At 38.9% G+C, this 27,500-nt stretch overlaps 1 protein-coding gene across 3 annotated transcripts in view; it reads left to right on the top strand.

The window, feature by feature from the left end:
• The window catches only part of LOC133541069 (thyroid hormone receptor alpha), a 303,323-nt gene that overhangs the window by 67,502 nt on the left and 208,321 nt on the right, over positions 1-27,500 (top strand). For all 3 annotated transcript variants that reach the window (XM_061884148.1, XM_061884146.1, XM_061884147.1), the window contains exon 2: positions 12,390-12,548. The gene's annotated coding sequence lies outside the window, so the exon portion shown is untranslated. The remainder of the gene's footprint in view (positions 1-12,389; positions 12,549-27,500) is intronic.

Raw genomic sequence — 27,500 nt, 5'->3', positions numbered from 1 at the left:
ATATGTATGTATATATATGTATGAGTGTGTGTGTGTACATATATATATATATATATATACATACATATATATATATATATATATATATATATATATATGTATATGTGTGTGTGTGTGTGTGTGTATGTATATATATACAGTGGGGCAAAAAACTATTTAGTCAGCCACCGATTGTGCAAGTTCTCCCACTTAAAATGATGACAGAGGTCTGTAATTTTCATCATAGGTACACTTCAACTGTGAGAGACAGAATGTGAAAAAAAATTCAGGAATTTACATTGTATTAATTTTAAAGAATTTATTTGTAAATTATGGTTGAAAATAAGTATTTGGTCAACCATTCAAAGCTCTCACTGATGGAAGGAGGTTTTGGCTCAAAATCTCACGATACATGGCCCCATTCATTCTTTCCTTAACACAGATCAATCGTCCTGTCCCCTTAGCAGAAAAACAGCCCCAAAGCATGATGTTTCCACCCCCATGCTTCACAGTAGGTATGGTGTTCCTGGGATGCAACTCAGTATTTTTCTTCCTCCAAACACGACGAGTTGAGTTTATACCAAAATGGATACATGGATGATACAGCAGAGGATTGGGAGAACGTCATGTGGTCAGATGAAACGGCAATATAACTTTTTGGTATAAACTCAACTCGTCGTGTTTGGAGGAAGAAAAATACTGAGTTGCACAATAAGAGTTGGACAATATCGGACATTGACAAAAAAAGCCATTATCAGACATCTGTAGTATAAATCATTTGCAGTATATTAGAAAATGGTATACTGGACATGACTGCTCCTATTTGATCTTTATAATAAAACATGTATCTTGCTACGATGTCAGCTTTGGGACAGGTGTGATGCTGGTGTGGTCAGAGTGTACATGTGGGATGTTGCTCACATGTGGTCCAAGGAAGGGGACACACAACTAGTGGCTATCTTGTCAGCCTGGGGAATGGAAATAAATACAGTGTCAGCCATAATGTATAGGCATTTGTGGTCAGCATTGGAAGGCGTTAATCGGCCATGCCGGTCACGTCCTTTTTCACGAAAATTGTTCGATTCTGATCCGTGGCCGATTGATCGGTGCATCCTTACCACTGAGTGCAATAGATTCTGATCTTTCTGCATTCTGCTCATACCCTCTGCAGTCAACACGCTGATTTCTTGAGAAAATATAAATGTACACTTGACTGACCGAGAACGAGGCCATTAGAGACTTTGTTCCTATCAAAGTGTACCTGAAAACCGCCTGCACCAAACTCATGGTTTGAAGCCGTCCCTCTGCCGGCTTTCCCTGCCGGTAGGTGCCGCGTGAGTGATTTCCCCCCAGCTGCGTGTGACCGCGTCCTGAACTCGCCGTCATCACCAGGTTGGGGTCAATGGTGGCTTTGCCTTGACTGTGTGATGAGCCAACTGGGGCGGTGGGGGTTCTACCACCATGTGTACTGTATGTAGGGCTGGGCGATATGGCCTTTTATTAATATCTCCATATTTTTAGGCCATGTCACAATACACAATATATATATCGATATTTTGCCTTAGCCTTGAATGAACACTTGATGCATATAATCACAGCAGTATGATGAGTCTATGTGTCTACATTAAAACATTCTTCTACATACTGCATTAATTTATGCTTATTTTAAACTTTCATGCAGAGAGGCAAATCCCAACTAAGTCAAATAATCAAAACTGTATTTATTAAACAGTTATTAAGCAGTGGCACAAACATTAATGTCATTTCCAAAACAGAAAGTGCAAGATTGTCAGAGACATTTTAAAACACGCTATTAGTGCACTTTTGTGCATGATGGCATTAAGATGACATATCAAAACACTAAATTAAAGTGTACTTTTTGTACAGAAAGCCACTACAATAGTTAAAAACAAATAAAGTGCTCTTTTGTGCATGATGTCACTAAGATGACGTATCAAAACAACACTAAATTAAAGTGCACTTTTTGTACAGAACGCCACTACAATAGTTAAAAACAAATAAAGTGCTCTTTTGTGCATGATGTCACTAAGATGACGTATCAGAACAACACTAAATTAAAGTGCACTTTTTGTACAGAACGCCACTACTACAATAGTTAAAAACAAATAAAGTGCACTTTTGTGCATGATGTCACTAAGATGACATATCAAAACAACACTAAATTAAATTGTACTTTTCGTACAGAACGCCACTACAATAGTTAAAAATAAATAAAGTGCACTTTTGTGCATGATGTCACACAATATATTTCATAAACTGTCAAATAAGAATTAGCTGCATGTCAAATTGTATATGTCCTTCGCTATGTGGTAGGTTCCTGCGGACGTTGTCTCCTGATGTTGTTGACTACTGTTTTCATACGTTGACATGCCGTTTCAAACACTCTTCATTCTCTGGCGCAGGGGTCGGGAACCTTTTAGGCTGAGAGAGCCATACAAGCCAAATATTTTAAAAAGTATTCCCGTGAGAGCTATATAATATTTTTTTCAAGACTGAATACAACTAAATGCATGCATTTTTAAGTACGACCAACATTTTTAGAGTATAATAAGTCTCTTATTCTTTTTAATAACATTGTTATTCTGAAGCTAGCCAACAACAAATAAAATACTTCTGACCATTAATGCGACTTCTTGAACAGGTGCGGTAGGAACCCGATGGATGGGTTAAATTACATGAGAATGTTTTATATTTTGAACGTTATTTTTAACTCTGTGATTACCAGTATAATTATTCATTACTTATCGTGGTAAGCAATGTCAGCTAAGATTTATTTGAGAGCCAGGTGCAGTCATCAAAAGAGCCACATCTGGCTCTAGAGCCATAGGTTCCCTACCCCTGCTCTAGCGGGTGATTTTTCAAATGATGCTACATATTAACAGTGCTGCTACTTTTTGTAGCGAGGCTTTTGCCGCATAAATGTTGAACACATTCCCGCTCGAAGCCAAACCACCGCCAGACGATGGATCCCGTACTGTTTTTCTTGGAAAATGAATTATTCCATGTTACCAGGTTCGCACCTTCTCTCTCTCGTATTATCACTCGCACCACACTGTTAGCATCACAGCTAATGTTACCATGTCGCTACCTGTCTGCTCCGCGGGAGCATTTGACGTTGCACACGTGACGTATGTAAGAAGGTGCGCTTGTTTTAAAATCTCTGTGAGAAGGAGAGACGAGGAAGAGTGGGAAACGCATGCAGTGTAATGCCCGCAGCTAAAAGCAAATGCGTGAGAACATATACTCGAATATCACGATTTTGTCATTTTCTATATCGCACAGACAAAAACCCGCAATATATCGAGTATATCGATATATCGCCTAGCCCTAACTGTACACAGGCTATATATTACGGTGGTAGCTCAGCCTACGACCCTGATCGGTTCTGGGACGCAGCTCGTAACCCCAAACACTCGTATTTCAAATCAATCTACCCCGTTAAAATTCATTGAAATCTAATTATTCCATTCTGGGCACCTAGAAACACCACCGTTTTACCAAGTATTGTGCTTTTAATGTGGTCTGCATCAGTGGTTCTCAAACCTTTTTCACCAAGTACCGCCTCAGAAAAAATGATGTTCTCCATGTACTATCTTAATGCAATGACTAACATTGAAATACAGTTTCACAGTAGGTCTAAGTATTCATTAAAAACGAGGCAGGGGTTTTATTAAGTGTATTTAATATTTTCGGCCAGTGTAACATTATACATATTTTGAACAGTAACACTGTGTCTGAATATAGAAAAATAAAACCCTGTACATGAAGTGGTTCTTTGGCGTACCACAGTTACTGGTCTAGATCAGTGGTTCTCAAATGGGGGTACGCGTACCCCTGGGGGTACTTGAAGGTATGCCAAGGGTACGTGAGATTTTTTAAAAATATTCTAAAAATAGCAACATTTCAAAAATCCTTTATAGATATATTTATTGAAAAATACTTCAACAAAATATGAATGTAAGTTCATAAACTGTGAAAAGAAATGCAACAATGCAATATTCAGTGTTGACAGCTAGATTTTTTGTGGACATGTTCCATAAATATAGTTTATGTTTAAAATATTATTTTTTTGTGATGAAATGTTTAGAATTAAGTTCATGAATCCAGATGGATCTCTATTACAATCCCCAAAGAGGGCACTTTAAGTTGATGATTACTTCTATGTGTAGCAATCTTTATTTATAATTGAATCACTTGTTTATTTTTCAACAAGTTTTTAGTTATTTTTATATCTTTTTTTCCAAATAGTTCCAGAAAGACCACTACAAATGACCAATATTTTGCACTGTTATACAATTTAATAAATCAGAAACTGATGACATAGTGCTGTATTTTGCTTCTTTATCTCTTTTTTCAACCAAAAATGCTTTGCTCTGATTAGGGGGTACTTGAATTAAAAAAATGTTCACATCACTGAAAAAAGGTTGAGAACCACTGGTCTAGATAATATGTACCGGATGTACTTTGGTGTAGATTTTGTAACTTTTTGGAGTCTGTGTGCAAATGAAACCACACCCAACCCTCTTCAAAAGTATCATCCTGTATCTTTTGAAAATATACGCTGTTTAAACATATCTGGAAGTCGTCACCACAATTTTTATTTTCCAGACACGATCGAAAATAAACTTCCTAAACATTATGTAGATTCACCCGGTCACAACATTAGATACACTTGCACACTTTTTTATCAATGCAGACTTGCAGAAAAAAGCTGCTGTTAGAAGCATTCAAGTCGGTGTTCTTATGGGATGCCAAGATTAGATCAAATATACTTTTTGGAACTTCTTTTGTGTTTCCTTATAGCCTCGGTCATGTTTTTCGCTGATTTCTTTCCTTAATTAAATTAATAGTATCCGCTTCTTTTTCTACGTCTTCTTTTCAGTACTGTTCTTTCTTCACATTCACATTCTTCCTTCTCATGGTTGAAAAAAAAAGTTTTGTCTTTACAACTATGTCAAGTAGCAAGTTTTTAGCATTTTGGTCGGATCTTACGGGTTTTCGGTGACATTTGCTACGCCAAACAGTGTTGTTCAGGCTCGTAACCTGAATTTTTGCTAGCAACCTGTAGCATAAGAGTCAGCCAAGAGAAAGCTCCTAACCCAGGGCTATAACATTTTAATAGGAACATATCGTACTTTCCGGTCTATAGAGAGTGCAGGTATTTAAGACGTACCCACTAAATTCTTGAAGAAATAAATATTTTTACATATATTAGCCGCACCGGACCATAAACCGCAGATATGATGGATTTTGTAAATGTTTATTTACCTACTGTGATTGTTTCCAAACCGTGTAGGCAGTAAAACGGGGGGTTAAGCAAAACAGAAGTCATTGTCATGGACCCACTAGCTGAAGCTAGCTCTCCAATCAGCTAAACAGACTCAATAATTCCACAGTGACTTTTTGGTGATTTTACAAAACTGAAACTATACAAAAAGAATGCCTTTTGTAAGTTAATAATACTAACACAGACACTTGTAGACGTGTTAGCATATTCTCTAATGCTAACAACACTGGCTTGATTACATTACTATTGCGTGTACAAATATGCATGAAAACATTCCTACAAACATCACAAATGTGATAGTTCAGTACGCAAGAATTGTTTTGGTTACATTGTAAAACTTGCAATCGTTGCTTGCAGTGACGAACGAAAGATCCTATCGTGCAGAAACGCTATCGGCGACTGATCGACCAGACGGGACCTACTTATGGTTCAAGGCACGAAACGGGAAGTACATTTTCAACCTGCAGTGGGAAAACTCGTCCGGAAGATGGCGCCATACCACATACATTATTACACCTTTTCAGTGTCTTGAAAACTATTTCTGGAATACAAAACACCGTTAGCCAAGAAAAAATCTTTAGTCAGCCGCACTGTTTTATAAGCCGCGAGGTGCAAAGCGTAGGAAAAAAGTGGCCGCCTATAGTCCAAAAAATAGGCCAATGCAGGTTTCAGTACTTATATTGCGTGAATAATTGTACTCCAATCACTTCGAACATAGGCGCCACCATCAATCCGCGTGGGATTGATGGCAACCGTAAATCTTTCAAATTATTTTTGAAAATTAAATCTTTTTGCTGTTAATTTTCCGACGGATTTGGTCTGTTTTACATAATAAAAAACAAATAATACACTCTAATCAACAAAACATACCCGAAGATTTCATTGTAACCGATAACGAACAAATTATATATTTATCTTGACTTAGAAAACACTGTACCCAAGTGAATGAAGGCCATACTTACTCAACAGCCATACATGTCACACTAAGGGTGGCAGTATGAACAATGTCAACACTGTCATAAACATGTGCCATATAGTGAAACCACACTAAACAACAACGACAAACTTATTTTGGAAGAATATTTGCACTGCAACACAACATAAACACTACAGAACAAATTCCCAGAATTCCCTGCAGCACCAACTCTTCCGGGACGCCACAATGTAAACAAACGCCATTGGTGGATCTACACCTAACATCCACTTTAATTATATCAAGTACAATACTGTATCTAGTCAATGATTACATAAATATTTTTTAACATCACAAAATCTTCTTTGTTTTTTTTAATGCATATTGCCCCCGCGACCCGACCTCGGATAAGCGGAAGATGATGGATGGATGGATGGATATTATGTTTACAAACTCAGGAAATATGTCCCTGGACACATGAGGACTTTGAACATGAACAATGTTTGATCCTGTAACGACTTGGTATCGGATTGATATTTAAGTTTGTGGTATCATCCAAAACTAATGTAAATTATCCAAACAACAGAGGAATAAGTGATTATATTATTTTAACAAAAGTGTAGATAAAACATGTTAAAAGAGGAAGTAAGCAGATATTAACACTGAATGAAGAAGTAGATGAATAATTCATTTTCTACCACTTGTCCTTAATAATATTGACAAAATAATAGGTAGATAAATGACACAATGTGTTACTGCATACGTCAGCGGACTAATTAGGAGCCTTTGTTTACTTACTACTAAAAGACAAGTTGTCTAGTATGTTCACTATTTTATTTAAGGACAAAATTATAATAAGAAACATATGTTTAATGTACACTAAGACTTTTTTTGTTAAAATAAAGCCAATAATTAAATTTTTTGTGGTCTCCTTTATTGAGAAAAGTACCGAAATACTGTTGGTACCAGTACCGGTACCAAAATATTGGTTATCGGGACAACACTGATTCACACACGGGCAGAAATGTAGATGTGTGCCAATGACTTCCAACACCTGCAACTATCTTCTCTCCATATTGGCCACTGGACTTCGGAACTTTGGACATTTGTATGTCTTTTTTTTTTTTTGCTGAGCAAGCACGCGTGATACATTAGTATCACGGGTTCCAACTTTTCTCCCTTCTCGGAATGATTCATGCATTTGTCCTTGCGCCTCTCCGTCCCGCCCCTCCACCCCCCAAACGTTGACCGTGCCGCCTCCCACTGTCCTCCTCAATATTCTGATCTTGGCTCAGCTGCTGGCACAGCTTGCGGCGCTCAAGGTCACTCACGCTATGCTGGCCGTCTGGCGAAAGGGGCCGGAACATGTGTGTCGGTGTATGTTTGTGTGCGAAAGGGATAGTGTTTCTCCATTGAAAACTGCATTGACCTTGACCTGGTGGGTGTTGTTGACACGTGTGTGTTGCTGTGCAGTACATGCGTATCTGCCTGTGTCCTCATGTAGCCTGCTTGCATAAGCACTCGCCTCAGGTCATATGGATGGTAATATAGGAAGGCCGGTTTCTGTCCGTCACTCTGCAAATATTGACATCTTTATCATGTGGACATGCATCATTCATTAGGGTTGCTAAATGCAGCCACAGGTTATTTTTTTTGTTGTTTTTTTAAGATGACACCGTGCAAGTCGTGTCTTGCAAGTCGTCTGGCGTCCCGACAGAAGGGCGCAGAATATGACGCTCTTTTTCAAACGGATTGGCGACTTCGACACCCAGACACTTCCAACGCAGCATGGATGTTGCCACGTTGGCAACCCACGTCGGGTCTGATCTACTAAGGCAGGGGTAGGGAACCAATGGCTCTAGAGCCAGATGTGGCTCTTTAGATGACTGCATCTGGCTCTCAGATAAATCTTAGCTGACATTGCTTAAAACGATAAGTAATGAATAATTCCGCTGGTAATCACAGTGTTAAAAATAACGTTCAAATTATAAAACATTCTCATGCATTTTAATCCAACCATCCATTTTCTCTCAAACCTGTTCATGAAGTCGCATTAATGGTAAGAAGTATTATATTTATTATTGGTTAGCTTTACAATAACAATGTTATCAAACAGAAAAAGAAACTTATTGTACTCTAAAAATGTTGGTCTTACTTAAAAAAGCACGCATTTAATTATATTCAGTGTTAAAAAATATTATATGGCTCTCACGGAAATTCATTTTGAAATATTTTACTTTCATGGCTCTCTCAGCCATTAAGGTTCCCGACTCCTGTTCTAAGGTCTAAATACCTTGTGTGCTATCTATAATATAGCACATGCTATTACTAGGCGTTTTTTTGTTCTACAAAGACTTTGTTGTTGTGTTGAGTCGAGTTTGTTTATTTGGAACTAATGTTGTCCCGATACCTACACTGTAAAAAAAAAAAATCCGTAAAAAAACGGTCATCTACTGGCAGCTACGGCTGCCAAACGAAAACCATAAAATTAAAGTAAAACATTGTAAACCAAATAATGATCAAAAACATTATATGTACAGAAATTTTCATGAAACGTTTTGCAGAAAAATATCGTAATTTTACAGATTTTTACTAAATTATTAAAATCAACCACCTTTAATAAAGTGACGATGCAAACAGTTCTGCAGAAAAATACCTTTATTTTACAGAGTTTTTCCAAATTATTACGATCAACCAACTTTAATGAAGTGACAATGCTGGCAGTTCCACAGAACAATACCATTATTTTACAGATTTTTTCTGATTTGTAAAGTTCAGGGGTCTCAAATTCAATTTACCTGGGGGCCACTGGATGCAGAAACTACGTGAAAAGTGGATTCACCTTCTTTGAACGGTTATCCAGACCTCGCAACATACTTGTCAGTCCTCCCAACTTTACAGAGAGACTTCCTGTGTCCCTCGCGAAGGATTGTCCCGATGTTCATCGTCCTCGACAACCTTTCGTCGTGTTCGCTCATTCCCCATGCAAACAGCGTGCCGACTAAGACGCATGTTGTATAAGGTTTAATTGGGCATACAATAGTGAGTGCAAGACAAACTTGGTCAACAGCCATAAAGGGCACACTGACGGTTACCGTACAAACAAATCTAACACTGTTACAAATATGTGCCACACTATGAACCCACACCAAACAAGAATGACAATCACATTTCGGGAGAACATCCGCACTATAACACAACATAAACACAAAAGAAAAAATAACCAGAATCCCATGCAGCGCTACTCTTCCGGGCTACACCCCCGCCACCACCCCACATCCCCGTTCCCCTCCGTTCGGCGTTTGAGGTGAGCGTGGTTTGGTGGTTGCGGTGGGACAAACTGTAAATATAGATTATTAGTCTACTTCTTCATTTACTGTTAATATCTGCTTACTTTCTCTATTAACATGTTCTATCTACACTTCTGTTAAAATGTAATAATCACCTATTCTTCTCTTCTTTGGATGCTTTACATTAGTTTTGGATGATACCGCAAATTCAGGTATTGATCCGATACCAAGTAGTTACAGGATCATACATTGGTCTTATTCAAAGTCCTCATGTGTCCAGGGACATATTTCATGAGTTTATAAACATAAAAAACATTTTTTTTTAAAACGAAACCAGATGCTGTGATGCCAAAAAATATCGCTGTAATTGTAGTAGTATCGACGAGATACGCTCCTGTACTTTGTATCACTACAGTGGATGTCAGGTGTAGATCCACTGAAGCTCTACATAAAACAAGAATGGGAAAGAATTTCACTTTCAAAGCTTCAACAATTAGTTTCCTCAGTTCCCAAACGTTTATTGAGTGTTGTTAAAAGAAAAGGTGATGTAACACAGTGGTGAACATGCCCTTTCCCAACTACTTTGGCACGTGTTGCAGCCATGAAATTCTAAGTAATTATTATTTGCAAAAAAAAAATTAAGTTTATGAGTTTGAACATCAAATATCTTGTCTTTGTAGTGCATTCAATTGAATATGGTTTGAAAAGGATTTACAAATCATTGTATTCCGTTTATATTTCCATCCAACACAATTTCCCAACTCATATGGAAACGGGGTTTGTAGTTGTTTATACAGAAATATTATGTACATGTTTATTTACATACTTTAATTGTTTTCAAGCGGTGCCAGTAACAGGGCAGTAAACAGAAGTCGTTGTCATGGACCCACTAGCTGCGAAAGCTAGCTGTCCAATCAGCTAAACAGACCCAATAAGTCTACGGTGACGTTTTGGTGAATTTACAGAGGAATTTGGGAAACTGAAACAATACAAAAAGAATACCATTGTAAGGTAATGCTATTAACACACGCACTTGTAGACGTGTTAGCATATTAGCTAATGCTAACGACGCTAGCTTGATTACATTACGATAGCATGTACACCTTTGCATAAAAACACTCTTAGAAAGATCACCCATGGGAAGGTTTAGTAAAAAATAAACATTTTTAGTTATACTGTAAAACTTGCAATCATTACCTGAAGCGATGAATGAAGAATTGATACGAGTAGAACCGCTATGGACTGTTTTACTTTACTTTACTTTACTTTACTTTACTACTACTTTACTTTCAGTTCAAGGCATCCGTTCGTTTTATTTGCTGCAGGTTCATTTTCAACTCGTAGCAATTTCAGTGAGCAAACTTGTCCAAAAGATGGCGACGTAGCGCAAACAACAACACACCATTTCAGTCCTCTGCCTGAGTTCAATGACAACTATTGGACACAAATTGCTATGGCAATTAGCGAAAGAGATCCAAAACTTAGCCGCACCGTTTTACAAACCGCAGGGTCCAAAGTGAAGGTAAAAGTAATGGCTTGTTGTCAGGAATTTACGGTGATGGTTTGTACTGTAGCCTCCTAAGACCCGAACTCTTGTATGGCAATTTTGTTTGTATAATCTTGACTATTTCAACTCTTTGGAACCCAATTGAGTGTATAAAACAAAACAAGTTTAAAATGGCTGAACTTTTGGGTGACGTCATGGGATTGATTGAGACTTTTATTAGTAGATTGCACAGCACAGTACATATTCCGTACAATTGACCACTAAATGGTAGCACCCGATTAAGTTTTTCATCTTGTTTAAGTCGGGGTCCACGTTAATCAATTCATGGTAAATTAATTAAATGAATTCATGATGTGGTCGACTCTTCCTTCCCTACTAATTGGCAGCATAATGTCCTGGTAAGTGGAAACCATTGTCTTAAAATATAAAACATTTTCAATTGTGGTCGACACAACCAAAAATGTGACATCCACATATGTGGACGGCAGAAAATTATAAGTGCGAAACAAATAACATCTAGAGTAAATTATGAACTATAAGTTTTTATTATTTTCCTGTGTATTGGACCCTGCAATTTATAAAACGGTGTGGCTAATTTTTTGATTTTTCTTCGCTGACATAAAGTAAAATCAAATAACAAATGATCCTGTTCTGTCTCCCTGTAATGTTTGTCTGATCTTGAATGGGATTGTGCTGAAAATTTTAATTTTCCTGAAGGAACTCTCCTGACGGAATAAATAAAGTACTATCAAATCAAAATCGAATACACTGTTTAGGTGTGTTCACTGTTTAGGTGTGTTCTTGTCTATGGCGCCATCTTTTGGACAAGTTTGCTCACTGCAGGTGCTGCATTGCTCCATTGACCTTCTGTTTAGACCCGTGCTTTCAACCGGAAGTACAACTGCTGTTCGGTCTTCCAGCTGTCCATAGTGTTTTTACTTTGTATGGATTGTTTATTAATCACTCTAACCAATGTTTTTAAGTTATACAAGATAACTAAATTAAATTGAGTAAGACATTGTTCATCTCAGTATGTCAATAATGACTGAATTATTAATTACATATTACAAAACTGTTGTATATACTAATTTACTGATGTCATTCTATTATAAAAAGGTCAGTAAATAAAGTATATATTTGTAAAAACTCTGAAATGGGAAAGGGGTAGGATGAAATAAGCTGTGCTTCTTCCTACTCCTTTTCGGACAAGATGTAAAGTGAATTATATGAAATTGTGTGATGTATTATGCTGTGTGTTCATGTTGGAAATAAACAAAAGAAATAATATAATTAAGCTAGTGTTGTTAACATTAGCTAATATGCCAATACGTTTAATGAGTGTCTGTGTTAGTATTTTAAACTTGCAATGTCTTTCTTTTTGTATTGTTTCAGTTTCGTAACTTCACCAAAACGTCACCGTGGAGTTATTGAGTCTGTTTGGCTGATTGGAGAACTGGCTTCCGCAGCTCGTGGGTCCATGACGATGACGTCTGTTTTGTTTGATGAGCCGTTTTACTGCCGTGTTCCAGACACCTTTTGGAAACAGTTAAGGTATGTAAATAAAAATGTTATATATGCTAATGCAAGTCTTCATTAACCAACATTGTAACAATAAGTTACATTTACGATAATAACAAAAAGGGAATAATGAAAAAGTGGCATGATCTATGGTCCGGATCATGTTTTTGTTATTTTCTGTTAGTTTTGGACTCTTTTAGTTCCTGGTTGTAACACTCCAGAGTTTGGTTTGGTTGCCATGGCAGCCTATTGTTTTCACCTGCCTCCGGTGGTCGGGACTCTCACCTGTGTCTAATCAGTGGCACTATTCAAGCCTGCTTTTGCCAGTCAGTCGGCCTAGCGTCATTGCTCGTTTTCACGTCCGAATCCAAGTTTATGCGAGTTGTTCGATTCAAGCCGTGTCCACATAAGTGCTATTGGTTTCATGCCACAGTTTCATGCCACAGTTTCATGCCACAGTTTCATGCCACAGTTTCATGCCACAGTTTCATGTCGTTCCATGCTAAGTGTTTAGCTTCTATGTTTCCTGCGTTAAGTTTTTTGTGTTCGTTAGCTTCTTGTGTGATCGGCACGCTTTTCTTTTGTTTGGTTCCTGTCTTGTCTGAAGTGAGAGTCCAGTCCATAGTGGGTGTAATATGATATTGTGAAAGTCCAGTCCATAGTGGATCCAACATAAAAGTGTCAAAGTCTAGTCCAAAGTGGGTCCAACATGATATTGTGAAAGTCCAGTCCATAGTGGATCCAACATAAAAGTGTCAAAGTCTAGTCCAAAGTGGGTCTAACATGATATTGTGAAAGTGCAGTCCATAGTGGATCTAACATAATAGTGAGAGTCCAGTCCATAGTGGGTCTAATATGATATTGTGAGAGTCCAGTCCATAGTGGGTGTAATATGACAGTGTGAAAGTCCAGTCCATAGTGGATCTAACATAATAGTGAGAGTCCAGTCCATAGTGGATCTAACATAATAGTGAGAGTCCAGTCCAATTGCTAGTGCAATTTTGCTCTTATGAGGGTTCATAAACATGCTAGTAGCTGAACAGCATGTATTACTTTGACTTCCTGAGCTGCCATAATGTGCTGCAGTGCTGGCTGTAGACTGTTCTCTGGTACTCTGCCTTTTATGTGCCTTGTGACATCTGCCTTTCTTTGATGGGCACAGCTGTCCTCCTGTCTGCATATAGAGCACCAACAGTAGGAGGTGGTTGTGCTTACAGTGATGAAGGGCAAATCTACACTCCACTTATTTTTAAAAGTGCACCTGTAGATGGCTCTTGGCCGCCTTCTTCTTCCCTTGTCGACTCTCGTCTCCACTATGTTCTCTTCTGTCTCTGTGTTCCCACTTTGTATTGCTTTTACATCTTTGTCCTTACTGTCCTCATTCTCTTCTGATCTCTCTTGATCTGATGTCTTGTTTGTGCCCTCTGCACTATTATTCTCTGGGGATCCATGGGGGGGGGGGGGGTGTACTGTCACGGGCACTGCCCAGAATGACAGCAGATGTTGGCTGTCCCTTCCTCTGACCCAGCATCTTTCAAAGTTACATCTTACTGTTTGATTACTCTTTTACAGCGCTTCTCAAAGTGTGGGTTCCTTATAGGCAGGGATGTTTATTTTTTTTTTACAACATTTTATGGTAAATGGAAAAACAGTGCCACTGTTTTTGGAGGGTTTTTTTTTTTTCTTTTTACAGAAAAAGCTGGCAGCTTAGTTGCCAGAATTGTTGTGTTAAATTTACATTGGACATTATATTGTTCATAGAAAAACAGTACAAGTTCTTTTTTCATTCTGGCAACTTAGCTGCCTAAATCGCTAGTGTGTCAAAGGGCTGCACAAGCCACAACGACATCCTCGGTTCAGAGCCCACATAAGGGCAAGGAAAAACTCACAACCCAGTGGGATGTCAATAAAGTTTTTCTACCTTAAAAACCAATGTACCGTTTTTCCATTTAAAGTAAAACACCACAACTGTAGGTTTTATAGTCAAAACCGGCAGCTCAGTCAACAGAATTTTAAAGGCCTACTGAAATGAGATTTTCTTATTCAAACGGGGATAGCAAGTCCATTCTATGTGAAATTTAAAACAATCAATTACATTTAGTGAGAAAACATGAAGTACTTTACTGACACATCATTTCCAGGTGTTTGCAGGCCAGATAAAATGATGTCGCGGGCCAGATCTGGCCCCTGGGCCTTGAGTTTAACACCTGTGCTTTAAGGGGGTTCTAAATTGACCCTTGCAAGGACTGGAACTCTGGTAGCGTACAAAGTTTAGGATAGACCTTGAAATTTTGAAATTGGAGAAACACTTCATTAGGGTCTAAATCAGGGTTTGCCAAATTTTTGGGCTCAGAAAACCACATTGGCTTTTGAAATTTGACAAAAGACGGGCACATGATGCATTTCAATGCAAATCATTTCTGTTGGAACTCAGAGTAGGGTTTCTCAAACATGGGCTGTTTTTAATCACAATATGTCTATTTTCAACAATATCCTATCAAAACATCAACTACACATACATGTTGTTCTTCTTTTCTAGTAACACTTGTTGTGGCAATTCTCAAAACAGGCCTTTGCTCAATTCTGTTTTAATATTTGGCGCGGCGGATTAAAGGGATCTTGCCCCTTGGGCCGTAGTTTGCCCACCCCTGGTCTGAATTGCTATTTACAAGTCTGTAACTGACAGAACCGTACACATCGAGACCCGTGTTAGAATCTCTTTTTTTAAGTGTTAACTGGCCAAGGGAAGAGGCAAATACATGTTACACAGCTCTGTAAGAAAGAGGCAAATACATGTTACACAGCTCTGTAAGAAATATGGGACAATAATATACTAACGGCAGCAGTAAAAAGGTTCAAATTAACTCGGTGTGGAAGTCGCTTCCTTCCAGGTTCTTTGGGCCACCAGTCACCGACATCACCACTCCTTTTCAGGGTCAACAATAGTGTTTATTTTACAATAAACGCCAGATCGTGCAAAGTCTTTATGTTCTTTCCAGCAATTGTCTTTCCCCGATCGAGCACATGAATGGTTTCCCTAAGAGTGGTCCGTCTTGCTCTCGCTGCCCTCGTGCTTCGCCAACTGCCATCAACAACTCCTCCTCTCCTTCCCGACTGCTGCCTTTAACAGAGCGACAGGTGATTAGACAAACACTCTCAGCTGTGTCATCTACGCACCTGTCGCTACTCTCGAAGCCGGTTCTGCCACACCCCGCTTCGCTACAGGTCCGCAGGCCACGGCCACTACACCCAGAAACTCAAGAAGAAACAGCGAATTAAGAGTGAAAACAATTGGGTAGTTACCTACCGACTCTTTTACAGCAAACAGGAGAACGGGGAGTGGGATTTGAATGTTGGTGCTGTTGTGTGTGACAGACGCCAAGTCCCGCCTTACATTGCTTCTGATTGGTTTATATTCGGTGGTGCGTTCCGCAGTTGGTTAGATTTAGGGATGAAGGACTGATGTATTGGCCTGGGATTGGTTATCTCAGTCAGAAAAAGCCGCAAGGACCAGAGTTTATTATCATGACAAAAAAAAAATTAGAGTATTAAATGGGGAATAATAAGCATGAAAAATGTCAAGTGTGGTGTGTCGTGTGAAAAGGGGTCAAATTGCGTGACTCACTTTTGAAGCGTGACTCAAATTATACTAAACTACTAAGTTAAGTAGAGGGTCACAAAATATAAGTCTGTAAAGCAAACGTTTAAAAAGTCTAGCTGGATGCCTGGGCAATTATTTTGACTCGGGCGCCAAATTTACAGAAAAAAATGTGTCTGGGGGCCGGTAATATTTTTAGGAACAATAATACAAAAACTCACAATAATGTCTTATTGAATGCTAAAAAAAACGTAATGACAGACCGCCTTAAAAAAAAAACAAATGGAATTTCAACTTTTTTTTTACTGAATGGGACACTCAGGGTGTAGATGAAAATAAAAAATGTGGGATTTACAATATTAACTATGAAAGATAAAACACTGAATATTGACAACATTCGAACGTCATACCACCTCTCTATCCACATATTTTACAATCAACAAAAATGCAACAAACACAGCAAAATCTGAACGCCAAGAGTAAAAAAAACACCTGCAATCTGATATATCTGATATTTCACTAAGCTGTAGAAGTTTCTTGTAAAAATCTCCTTCCACGTTTGTCCCTGACACCCACATTTCAGGTTCTGTGGAAACTCTCCCCACCCACACTGCTTGGTGCCTCGTCTGAGCTGCTGTGATTAGATGACCATTGCAACTAATTAGATGACCATAGTAACTAATTAGATGACCATAGTAACTAATTAGATGACCATAGTAACTAATTAGATGACCAAAGTAACTAATTAAATGACCATAGTAACTAATTAGATGACCATAGTAACTAATTAGATGACCGTAGTAACTAATTAAATGACCAAAGTAACTAATTAAATGACCATAGTAACTAATTAAATGACCATAGTAACTAATTAGATGACCATGGTAACTAATTAGATGACTGTAGTAACTAATTAAATGACCTAAGTAACTAATTAAATGACCATAGTAACTAATTAAATGACCATAGTAACTAATTGAATGACCATAGTAAGTAATTAAATGACCATAGTAACTAATTAGATGACCATAGTAACTAATTAGATGACCATAGTAACTAATTAGATGACCATAGTAACTAATTAAATGACCATAGTAACTAATTAAATGACCATAGTAACTAATTAAATGACCATAGTAAGTAATTAAATGACCATAGTAACTAATTAAATGACCATAGTAACTAATTAGTTGACCATAGTAACTAATTAGATGACCATAGTAACTAATTAGTTGACCATAGTAACTAATTAGATGACCATAGTAACTAATTAGTTGACCATAGTAACTAATTAGATGACCATAGCCACTAATTAAATGACCAAAGTAACTAATTAAATGACCATAGTAACTAATTAGATGACCATAGTAACTAATTAAATGACCATAGTAACTAATTAAATGACCATAGTAACTAATTAGATGACCATAGTAACTAATTAGATGACCATAGCAACTAATTAGATGACCATGGTAACTAATTAGATGACCATTGTAACTAGTATATCATGCAAAAGTGCAGATTCCAACCATTGCAAGACTTAGTATAGTTGAAAACTTACGGTCATTAGAAAACATGAGTGCACATCAAAAGGGCAAATGCACTTCCCAGCTTAAAGATCTTAAAAAAACTTTGGGAATGTCCGGCGGGCCAGATTGAAAAGCTTAACGGGCCACATGTGGCCCCCGGGCCTTAATTTGCCCAGGTCTGGTTTATAGTAACCAGCTATGAACGCCACATGAATAAAAGTCTATACAGACAATGAATGGTACACGTCATGCTGTAGTTATGATAATAGTAAACGCTAAACAAATGCCATATTTGCATTCTTGAATGATTTCATTGCCTTTCAGCATTAATGGTGCCTTCACAGATGTGTAAATTACCCATGCCTTTGGCACTAATGCACCCCCATACCATCACAGATGCTGGCTTTTGAACTTTGCGCATAGAACAATCCGGATGTTTTTTTCCCTCTTTGTTCCAGAGGACACGACATCCACCGTTTCCAAAAACAATTTAAGATGTGGACTCATCAGACAACAGAAGACTTTCAACTTTGCATCAGTCCATCTTAGATGAGCTCAGGCCCAGAGAAGCCGGCTGCGTTTCTGGGTGTTATTGATAAATGCCTTTCACTTTGCATACAGCAGTAGAGTTTTAATTTGCACTTAGAGATGTACCGACAAACTAGTTACTGATGGTGGTTTTCTGAACTGGTGATATCCTTTACACACTGATGACGCTTTTTGATGCAGTATTGCCTGAGGGATCCAAGGTGACGGGCATTGCTGCTTACGTGACGTGATATCTACAGATTCTCTGAACCTTTTGATGAAATTACGGACCTTGGATCTCCCGTCCAAAGGCAAAACCTAATAACTCACTTCTAGCTGATTTTGAGAAAACAAAGGAAAACCAATCTATCTTGATGCTGTCTTACAAAGATCTACAAAGTCATCATCAAACGTATAGATGTTTTCTTGAGCTTTCATTTTCTTGCCGATTGAGCCATGGATTGAATCTGCTCTTATGAACGTGTGCCCTTTCTCCAGATATTTTATCACGATCTCTGGTGGGCCCCATTCTGCGTTTGCACATTGGGCAAGAGCCGTGTACAGCGTCCAGTTTTTATTTTGACCTCCACAGTTATCTGCCCAAAAGAGTATGCAAGGGGAAGAATCAAGAACAATACATTTAATGAAGGTGCTTGCAACGTCCTGGGCCAATCTTCCAAATATCCCCTGGTGCCATAATATCACATAATCAGGTTGACCGTCGGCCCCCATTCGTGCAAATGTCTCATTAAAGACAATAAGGCGACTGACAAAGAAGCTCCGATTGGTCCCTTGAGATACTAGGTTTTTCTGTTGTGTCTACGCGGTTATGTGGTAGTTGATAGGTCCTGCCATGCGCGTAACAGCTTACTTACGGAACAAATTACAATATCGCATACACTAATGTAAAGCATATCACCTAGGAACTCCAAAATTATTATCAGCTCAGTTTTGACCAAAATTGAGTTCCTGGGTTTTGCCTTTGGACGGGAGAGATGCTGAAATCCCTAAATTCCTTGCTACAGCTCGTTGAGAAATGTTATTCTTAAACTGTTCGACAGTTTGCTCACACATTTGTTCACAAAGTGGTGACCCTCGCCCCATCCTTGTTTGTGAATGACTGAGCATTTCATGGAAGCTGCTTTTATACCCAATCATGGCACCCACCTGTTCTAAATTAGCCTGTTCACCTGTGGGATGTACCAAATAAGTGTTGGATGAGCATTCCTTACCTTTCTCACTCTTTTTTGTCACTTGTGCCAGCTTTTTTGAAACATGTTGCAGGCATCAAATTCCAAATGAGCTAATATTTGAAAAAAATAAAGTTTACCAGTTTGAACGTTAAATATCTTGTCTTTGCTGTCTATTCTATTGAATGTAAATTGAAAAGGATTTGCAAATCATTGTATTCTGTTTTTATTTCCACAACGTGCCAACTTCACTGGTTTTGGAATTTGTATATTTATATATAGTACAGTATGTGTGTGCAATTGCTTAATTCTTCTTGCTGTGATTTTAACTGCGTTCAGTGGCTTTGGTTCATACAGTGTTCACATTTGAGCTTAAGAGAGCCGAACAACACTCTAGTTCACTTACTTGCAAGCGGAGCGGAACCCACCTTTTCAAAAGGTCTCAGCCCACCCATCTGTGCACACCAGCATTGACACTCGCACAAACAAACTGCACTCGCAAAGCAAATGCGCCAAAGTTTGTTTTAACTGAACCAAAAGTGGCGAGTGTCAACATAGCCCTAGGAAAACTGAACACCTTTATCGTGTAAGTTGCAATAAAAGCCTTTCATAATGATGAATTCAAAACAAAATGCATATTTTTCTGCATTGGACCATGCCACACCTTTTTCACCACAGTTTTAAGATAATTACTAGAGATGTCCGAAAATGGATTTTTTGCCGATATCCGATATTCCGATATTGTCCAACTCTTAATTACCGATTCCGATATCAACCCATACCGACATATACAGTCGTGGAATCAACACATTATTATGCCTAATTTTGTTGTGATGCCCCGCTGGATGCATTAAACAATGTAACAAGGTTTTCCAAAATAAATGAACTCAAGTTATGGAAAAAAGTGCCAACTTGGCACTGCCCTATTTATTATTGAAGTCACAAAGTGCATTATTTTTTTTTAACATGCCTCAAAACAGCAGCTTGGAATTTGCGATATGCTCTCCCTGAAAGAGCATGAGGAGGTTGAGGTGGGCGAGGCTGAGGTTTGGGAGTAGGAGGTAGTGGGGGGTGTATATTTTGGCGTCCCGGAAGAATTAGTGCTGCAAGGGGTTTTGGGTATTTGTTCTGTTGTGTTACAGTGCAGATGTTCTCCCGAAATGTGTTTGTCATTCTTGTTTGGTGTGGGTTCACAGTGTGGTGCATATTTGTAACAGTTTTGAAGCTGTTTATACGGCCACCCTCAGTGTGACCTTTATGGCTGTTGACCAAGTATGCCTTTCATTCACTTGTGTGTGTGAAAAGCCGTAGATATTATGTGACTGGGTCGGCAACTCAAAGGCAGTGCCTTTAAGGTGTATTGGCGCTCTGTAAAAAGTCATACATTTTACTTCTTGAAACCGATACCGATATTTTCCGATATTACATTTTAAAGCATTTATCAGCCGATAATATCGGCAGTCCGATATTATCGGACTTCTCTAATAATTAGTTAAGTTGTTGATCCAAACTACTTGCATACCGAGAGTAACTGACAATTTAAGTAGGACCGTATTTTCCGAACTATAAGCCGCTACCTTTTCCCCAAGCTCTAACCCTGCAGCTTATACAATAATGTGGACAATCTATTGATTTCTCTTTGCTCACGGCCATAATACATTTTTATAACAACAAATTGAGATAGCAGTAACACCTACACAGTGACTGAAAAGGTGTGTTATTGTTTGTGCAATTGCACCATCTTTTTGACAAGTTTGCTTACTGCAGGTGCTGCAGGTTGAAAGTCCCCAGTTTCCTTTTGTTTCGTGCTTTGAACCGGAGGTATGAGTGCCGTTCCGTCTACTAGTCGTCCAAACAGTTTCAACTTATTTTTTTCATTTTACATTACAACTAAAACTATTCATACTTACTAAACCGTCACATGTTTGATAAGTGTGTTTTCATGGTTATTTGTACGCGCTATCGTAATGTAATTGGGTGAGCGTCTTTAGTGTGAGCAAATATGCTAACATGTTTCTGAGTTGGTATCATTAACTTACAACAGCATTCCTTTTGTATTGTTTAAGTTTTACAAATTCCTCAGTAAAATCACCAAACCGTCACTGTTGAGTTATTAGGTCTGTTTAGTTGATTGGGGAGCTAGCTTCTGCAGCTAGAGGGTCTACGACGATGCTTCTGTTTTGTTTGATCAGCCATTTTACTGCCGTGTTACATACACCGTTTGGAAACAAAAATAAACATTTTACAAAAATGTTCTGTGTATTCAATGTTTTCTTTATTTTAATGACTATTTACATTGTAGATTGTCACTGAAGGCATCGAAATTATGAATGAACACGTGGAGTTATGTACTTAACAAAAAAAGGTGAAATAACTGAAAACATGTTTTATATTCTAGTTCTTTCAAAATAGCCACCCTTTGCTCTGATCACTGCTTTGCACACTCTTGGCATTCTCTCGATGAGCTTCAAGAGGTAGTCACCTGAAATGGTTTTCACTTCACAGGTGTGCTTGAAGCTCATGGAGAGAATGCCAAGAGTGTGCAAAGCAGTAAAATCAGAGCAAAAAATTCATTTTTGCATTTTTTTTCACGGGTGTCATAGTTTTGATGCCTTCAGTGACAATCTACAAGGTAAATAGTCATGAAAATAAAGAAAAGGCATTGAAAAGAGAAAGTGTGTCCAAACTTTTGGCCTGTACTGTATATCTGCGGCCAATAGTCCGGTGCGGCTAATACATGAACCAGTATTTTTTACTACTCTATAGTCTGGAAAATATGCCACCAGTATACAGTTAGCATTTCGATCAATGTGCAAAACCTTAGAATTATACATAAATACAGTCAGAAAAAAGTTCTATTATAATTGCCCTCATCAGGGTCACAGGTGAGCTGGGGCCTATCCTGTGACCCTGGGATGGCGTGGCGCATTTGGGAGAGTGGCCGTGCCAGCAATCTTCGGGTTCCTAGTTCAATCCCCACCTTCTACCAACCTCGTTGTGTCCTTGAGCAAGACACTTGACCCTTGCTCCTGCTGTGTCGTGGTTAGGGCCTTGCATGACAGCTCCCGCCATCAGTGTGTGAATGTGTGTGTGAATGGGTGAATGTGGAAATAGTGTCAAAGCGCTTTGAGTACCTTGAAGGTAGAAAAGCGCTAAACAAGTATAACCCATTTACTATTCATCCTAGCATCTCGACTGGTCTCTAGTAAGAGGTAGGCTACATACGGACAAACATTCATTAATACACATATAGAAGGCTACATACGGACAAACATTCATTAATACACATATAGAATTGAGTCTACTTTTAGATTATCATGCATGTTTTTGGTAGGCGCAAGTAAGGGGGGAAAATGTGCAAACTCCATAGAGATACACTATATTGCCAAAAGTATTTGGCCACCTGCCTTGACTGACACATGAACTTGAAGTGCCATCCCAGTCCTAACCCATACGGTTCAATATGATGTCGGTCCACCTTTACTGGGAAGGCTGTCCACAAGGTTGCGGAGTGTAGTTATAGGAATTTTTGACCATTCTTCCAAAAGCACATTGGTGAGGTCACACACTGATGTTGGTCGAGAAGGCCTGGCTCTCAGTCTCCGTTCTAATTCATCCCGAAGGTGTTCTATCGGGTTCAGGTCAGGACTCTGTGCAGGCCAGTCAATTTCATCCACTCCAGACTCTGTCATCCATGTCCACATCTTCCGCCTTCTTTCACAAGATTATTCATGAAAGTCTGTCGCCTTTCCACTAAACCAGCCAGTAAATTAGTGTTGAAGGCGCGCCAGTTTATTTGCAAGTCTTCTGTGTGCTTCTTACATATACAGCCAGGGTTTTCCCTTAATGTAACTGAATGTGGCACTCCGCCATGGCATTTTCATCGCAGCCACACCTTGAATATAATTGTTTTTGTTTCTTTGTTTTTTTACGTGAAAACGAATGAAAGTAATATGATGTATTGGGGTCCCCAAGAGAAGTCATACAAAGTCAGATGTTAATTTTAACTTTTATTGCCAATCTTATGATAATAAACGTCCCAATTCCGACAGGTTTTACCTCCTGTGCAAACACTTTCGTATACGTGCGTCTCCAGACACACAACACTTCTTCATTCTCAAAAGTATTTGGCCACCTGCCTTGACTCACATATGAACTTGAAGTGCCATCCCATTCCTAACCCATAGGGTTCAATATGATGTGGGTCCACCTTTTGCAGCTATTACAGCTTCAACTCTTTTGGGAAGACTGTCCACAAGTTTGCGGAGTGTGTTTATAGGAATTTTCAACCATTTTCCAAAAAGCGCATTGATGAGGTCACGCACTGATGTTGGTGGAGAAGGCCTGGCTCTCAGTCTCCGTTTTAGTTCAATCCCAAAGGTGTTCTATTGGGTTCAGGTCAGGACTCTGTGCAGGCCAGTCAAGTTCATCCACACCCGACTCTGTCATCCATATCTTTATGGACCTTGCCAGGTTGGAAGAGGCAGGGGCCCGCTCCAAACTGTTTTTGGTATCCTGGAGCATTCAATGATCCTTTCACTGGAACTAACAGGCCAAGTCCAACTCCTGAAAAACAGCCCCACACCATAATTCTGATCATTTGGATCATTCTGATCCGTAAGAACAATATAGTGTATGTTTACTACTTTATTATGCCGCCCTAAGTACACTCGGCCACTTCCTGTTCCAGTGATGATGGAGGGTGGTCAATGAGGTGCCGTGCAGTTCTTAGATGTTTGCTACATGGCCCCCAAGTCTGTGAAGTCACACTAAATCCAATATTTTACTTGAACATGCGGTTGTTTGTAAGAATGACGGCATTGAGTTATCTTGACAAACCGCTTGTGTGCCCGAGCCAATAATGTCTGTCAAATAAATGCGAGGGTATGTGTTTGTGCATTCACAGGTGTGAATGTTGAGAGTGTCACTCAAGTATTCACGACACACCCTCCTTCCAAACACCACACCCTGTGTTTCAGCTGGTGAATTGTCATTAATGTACGGGTCGCAATACATGGTTAAACAGGTGACTCGAGTGCCTGCCGTATCGTTGAGACGTGACAGAAGAATTGTAGCACAATCTAAACCCCGACCGACTACAACCTCAGGCCATATTGTCTTCTTTCCTCTCTGGTCTTGAAGCAGTGTTCAGTATTTTTTAGTTTCTACGATCAAACGCATACCGTGTTCAGCTGCCAATTCCGGTACGGTTCATCCATTAAGGAGATTTACCGATACCAATCATACTATACATTTTTTTATGTATTTATTGTAAGTGCCATTGGCAGTTTGACAATATCTACACTAGGGTTGTATGGTATACTGGTGCTAGTTTTTTTGAGGGGCATAATGGTCAAGCCGTGACATTGCTTGTTTTACGAGCAGAGGAGCATGTTCGGCAGCGCACAGTCACTACTTACAAGCAGACACAGACACGGGGTCGTTTTGGAAATGACACAAATGTTTGTGCCACTGCTTAATAACTGTTTAATAAATACAGTTTTGGTAAATTTATTTAGTTGTGATTTCCCCCTGCATGAAAGTTTAAAAAGAGCATTTACACCCCCTGTTTCCATATGAGTGTGGAAATTGTGTTAGATGTAAATATAAACGGAATACAATGATTTGCAAATTACTTTCCACCCATATTCAGTTGAATATGCTACAAAGACAACATATTTGATGTTCAAACTGATAAACGTTTTTTTTTTTGCAAATAATCATTAACTTTAGAATTTGATTCCAGCAACACGTGACAAAGAAGTTGGGAAAGGTGGCAATAAATACTGATAAAGCTGAGGAATGCTCATCAAACACTCATTTGGAACATCCCACAGGTGTGCAGGCTAAGTGGGAACAGGTGGGTGCCATCATTGGGTATAAAAACAACTTCCCAAAAAATGCTCAGTCTTTCACAGGAAAGGGGTCATTGTCATATTTTAGGCTTCATAATGCGCCACACGTTTTCAATGGGAGACAAGTCTGGACTACAGGCAGGTCAGTCTAATACCTGTACTTTTTTACTATGAAGCCACGCTGTTGTAACACATGGCTTGGCATGGTCTTGTTGAAATAAGCAGGGGCGTCCATGATAACTTTGCTTGGATGGCAACATATGTTGTTCCAAAACATGTATGTACCTTTCAGCATTAATGGTGCCTTCACAGATGTGTAAGTTACCCATGCCTTGGGCACTAATGCACCCCCATACCATCACAGATGCTGGCTTTTGAACTTTGTGCCTATAACAATCCGGATGTTTATTTTCCTCTTTGTTCAGCAGGACACAGTTACCAAAAACAATTTGAAATGTGGACTCGTCAGACCACAGAACACTTTTCCACTTTGCATCAGTCCATCTTAGATGATCTCGGACCCAGAGAAGCCGGCGGCGTTTCTGAATGTTGTTGATAAATTGCTTTCGCTTTGCATAGTAGAGCTTTAACTTGCACTTACGGATGTAGCGACGAACTGTATTTAGTGACAGTGGTTTTCTGAAGTGTTCCTGAGCCCATGTGGTGATATCCTTTAGAGATTGATGTTGGTTTTTGATACAGTGCCGTCTGAGGGATCGAAGGTCACGGTCATTCAATGTTGGTTTCCGGCCATGCACTCTTACGTGGAGTGATTTCTCCAGATTTTCTGAACTTTTTGATGATATTATGGAGCACAAATTTTGAAATCCCTAAATTTCTTGCAATTGCACTTTGACAAACATTGTTCTTAAACTGTTTGACTATTTGCTCACGCAGTTGTGGACAAAGGGGTGTACCTCGCCCCATCCTTTCTTGTGAAAGACTGAGCATTTTTTGGGAAGCTGTTTTTATACCCAATCATGGCACCCACCTGTTCCCAATTAGCCTGCACACCTGTGGGATGTTCCAAATGTTTGATGAGTATTCTTCAACTTTATCAGTATTTATTGCCACCTTTCCCAACTTCTTTGTCAGGTGTTGCTGGCATCAAATTCTAAAGTAAACGATTATTTGCACAAAAAAAAATGTTTATCAGTTTGAACATCAAATATGTTGTCTTTGGAGCATATTCAACTGAATATGGGTTGAAAATTATTTGTAAGTCATTGTATTTCATTTATATTTACATCTAACACAATTTCCCAACTCATATGGAAACGGGGTTTGTATTAATGCAGTATGAAGAAGAATGTTTTAATGTAGACACATAGAATCATCATACTGCTGTGATTATTTGCATCAAGTGTTCATTCAAAACTAAGACAAAATATGGAGATATATATCGTGTATCGTGATATGGCCTAAAAATATGGAGATATTAAAAAAAGGCCATATCGCCCCACCCTAAGTACAGCTATGCTCAGCTCAAACATGAAAGAATTTGAACGGAGTATGCAAGGAATTCCAAAATGTCTGTTTGCCATAGTAATCCATAATTTACTTTTTATTAATCATATTTCTGTATTATTTGTATTTGTCAAAACACTTCCAAGTCTTTAGTGCAGTCTCCATTGTGGTGGAGCTCTGCTTATACCAGCAAACCGAGCTGAGCCACTCGTAAAGAAAGCAGGAACTTCTACACACCTTGCAGGTCGCTGCCTTTACATAAAGTCTTCTTTTGAATAATTTCCAAACGCCGCCTGCTGTTTTGATCCCATTTTGCATTTATTAAAGGGATTTCATTTCATTGTACACTCCGCCGCATACATGGTGTTGCAGACCACACACCGGCAGATGTGGCGCATAAACGGTGACTGCACTCCTGAGCTATTACTTGGAGGTGTCGTTGGCCCCTCGCTCAAGGTCCGTCTAACAGCTCGTTGCTATTTCAGTACCTCAATCCCAAGACTGAGGTACTGCCGCACCATTTTAAAAGACATTTGACAATTTGCCGAATGGATGGAACCATTCAAAACTGGGGTTGGTCATGTATGCAATACTACCGCCATCCAGCGGGGGGAAACAGTGGAGCACAATGAAACAGCAATGGGTGGGCAGAAGAAGATGACACTATCGACCCCGAAAAAAATCTAAAAAAATCCAGAAAATCTGATTTTTAACAGCGACTGGACAACAAAGTATGAATGTATTGAAATTACTGACTTTGATGATTTTTTTGTATTGTAGGTCGTGTTGTTTTTGGCTGTCCAAATTGGTTAAATACA

Source organism: Nerophis ophidion, linkage group LG23, assembly GCF_033978795.1.
Source record: "Nerophis ophidion isolate RoL-2023_Sa linkage group LG23, RoL_Noph_v1.0, whole genome shotgun sequence".
Lineage (NCBI taxonomy): Eukaryota > Metazoa > Chordata > Actinopteri > Syngnathiformes > Syngnathidae > Nerophis > Nerophis ophidion.
The sequence above is the reverse complement of the archived record's forward strand: the minus strand, read 5'-3'. Positions and strand labels throughout refer to the sequence as shown.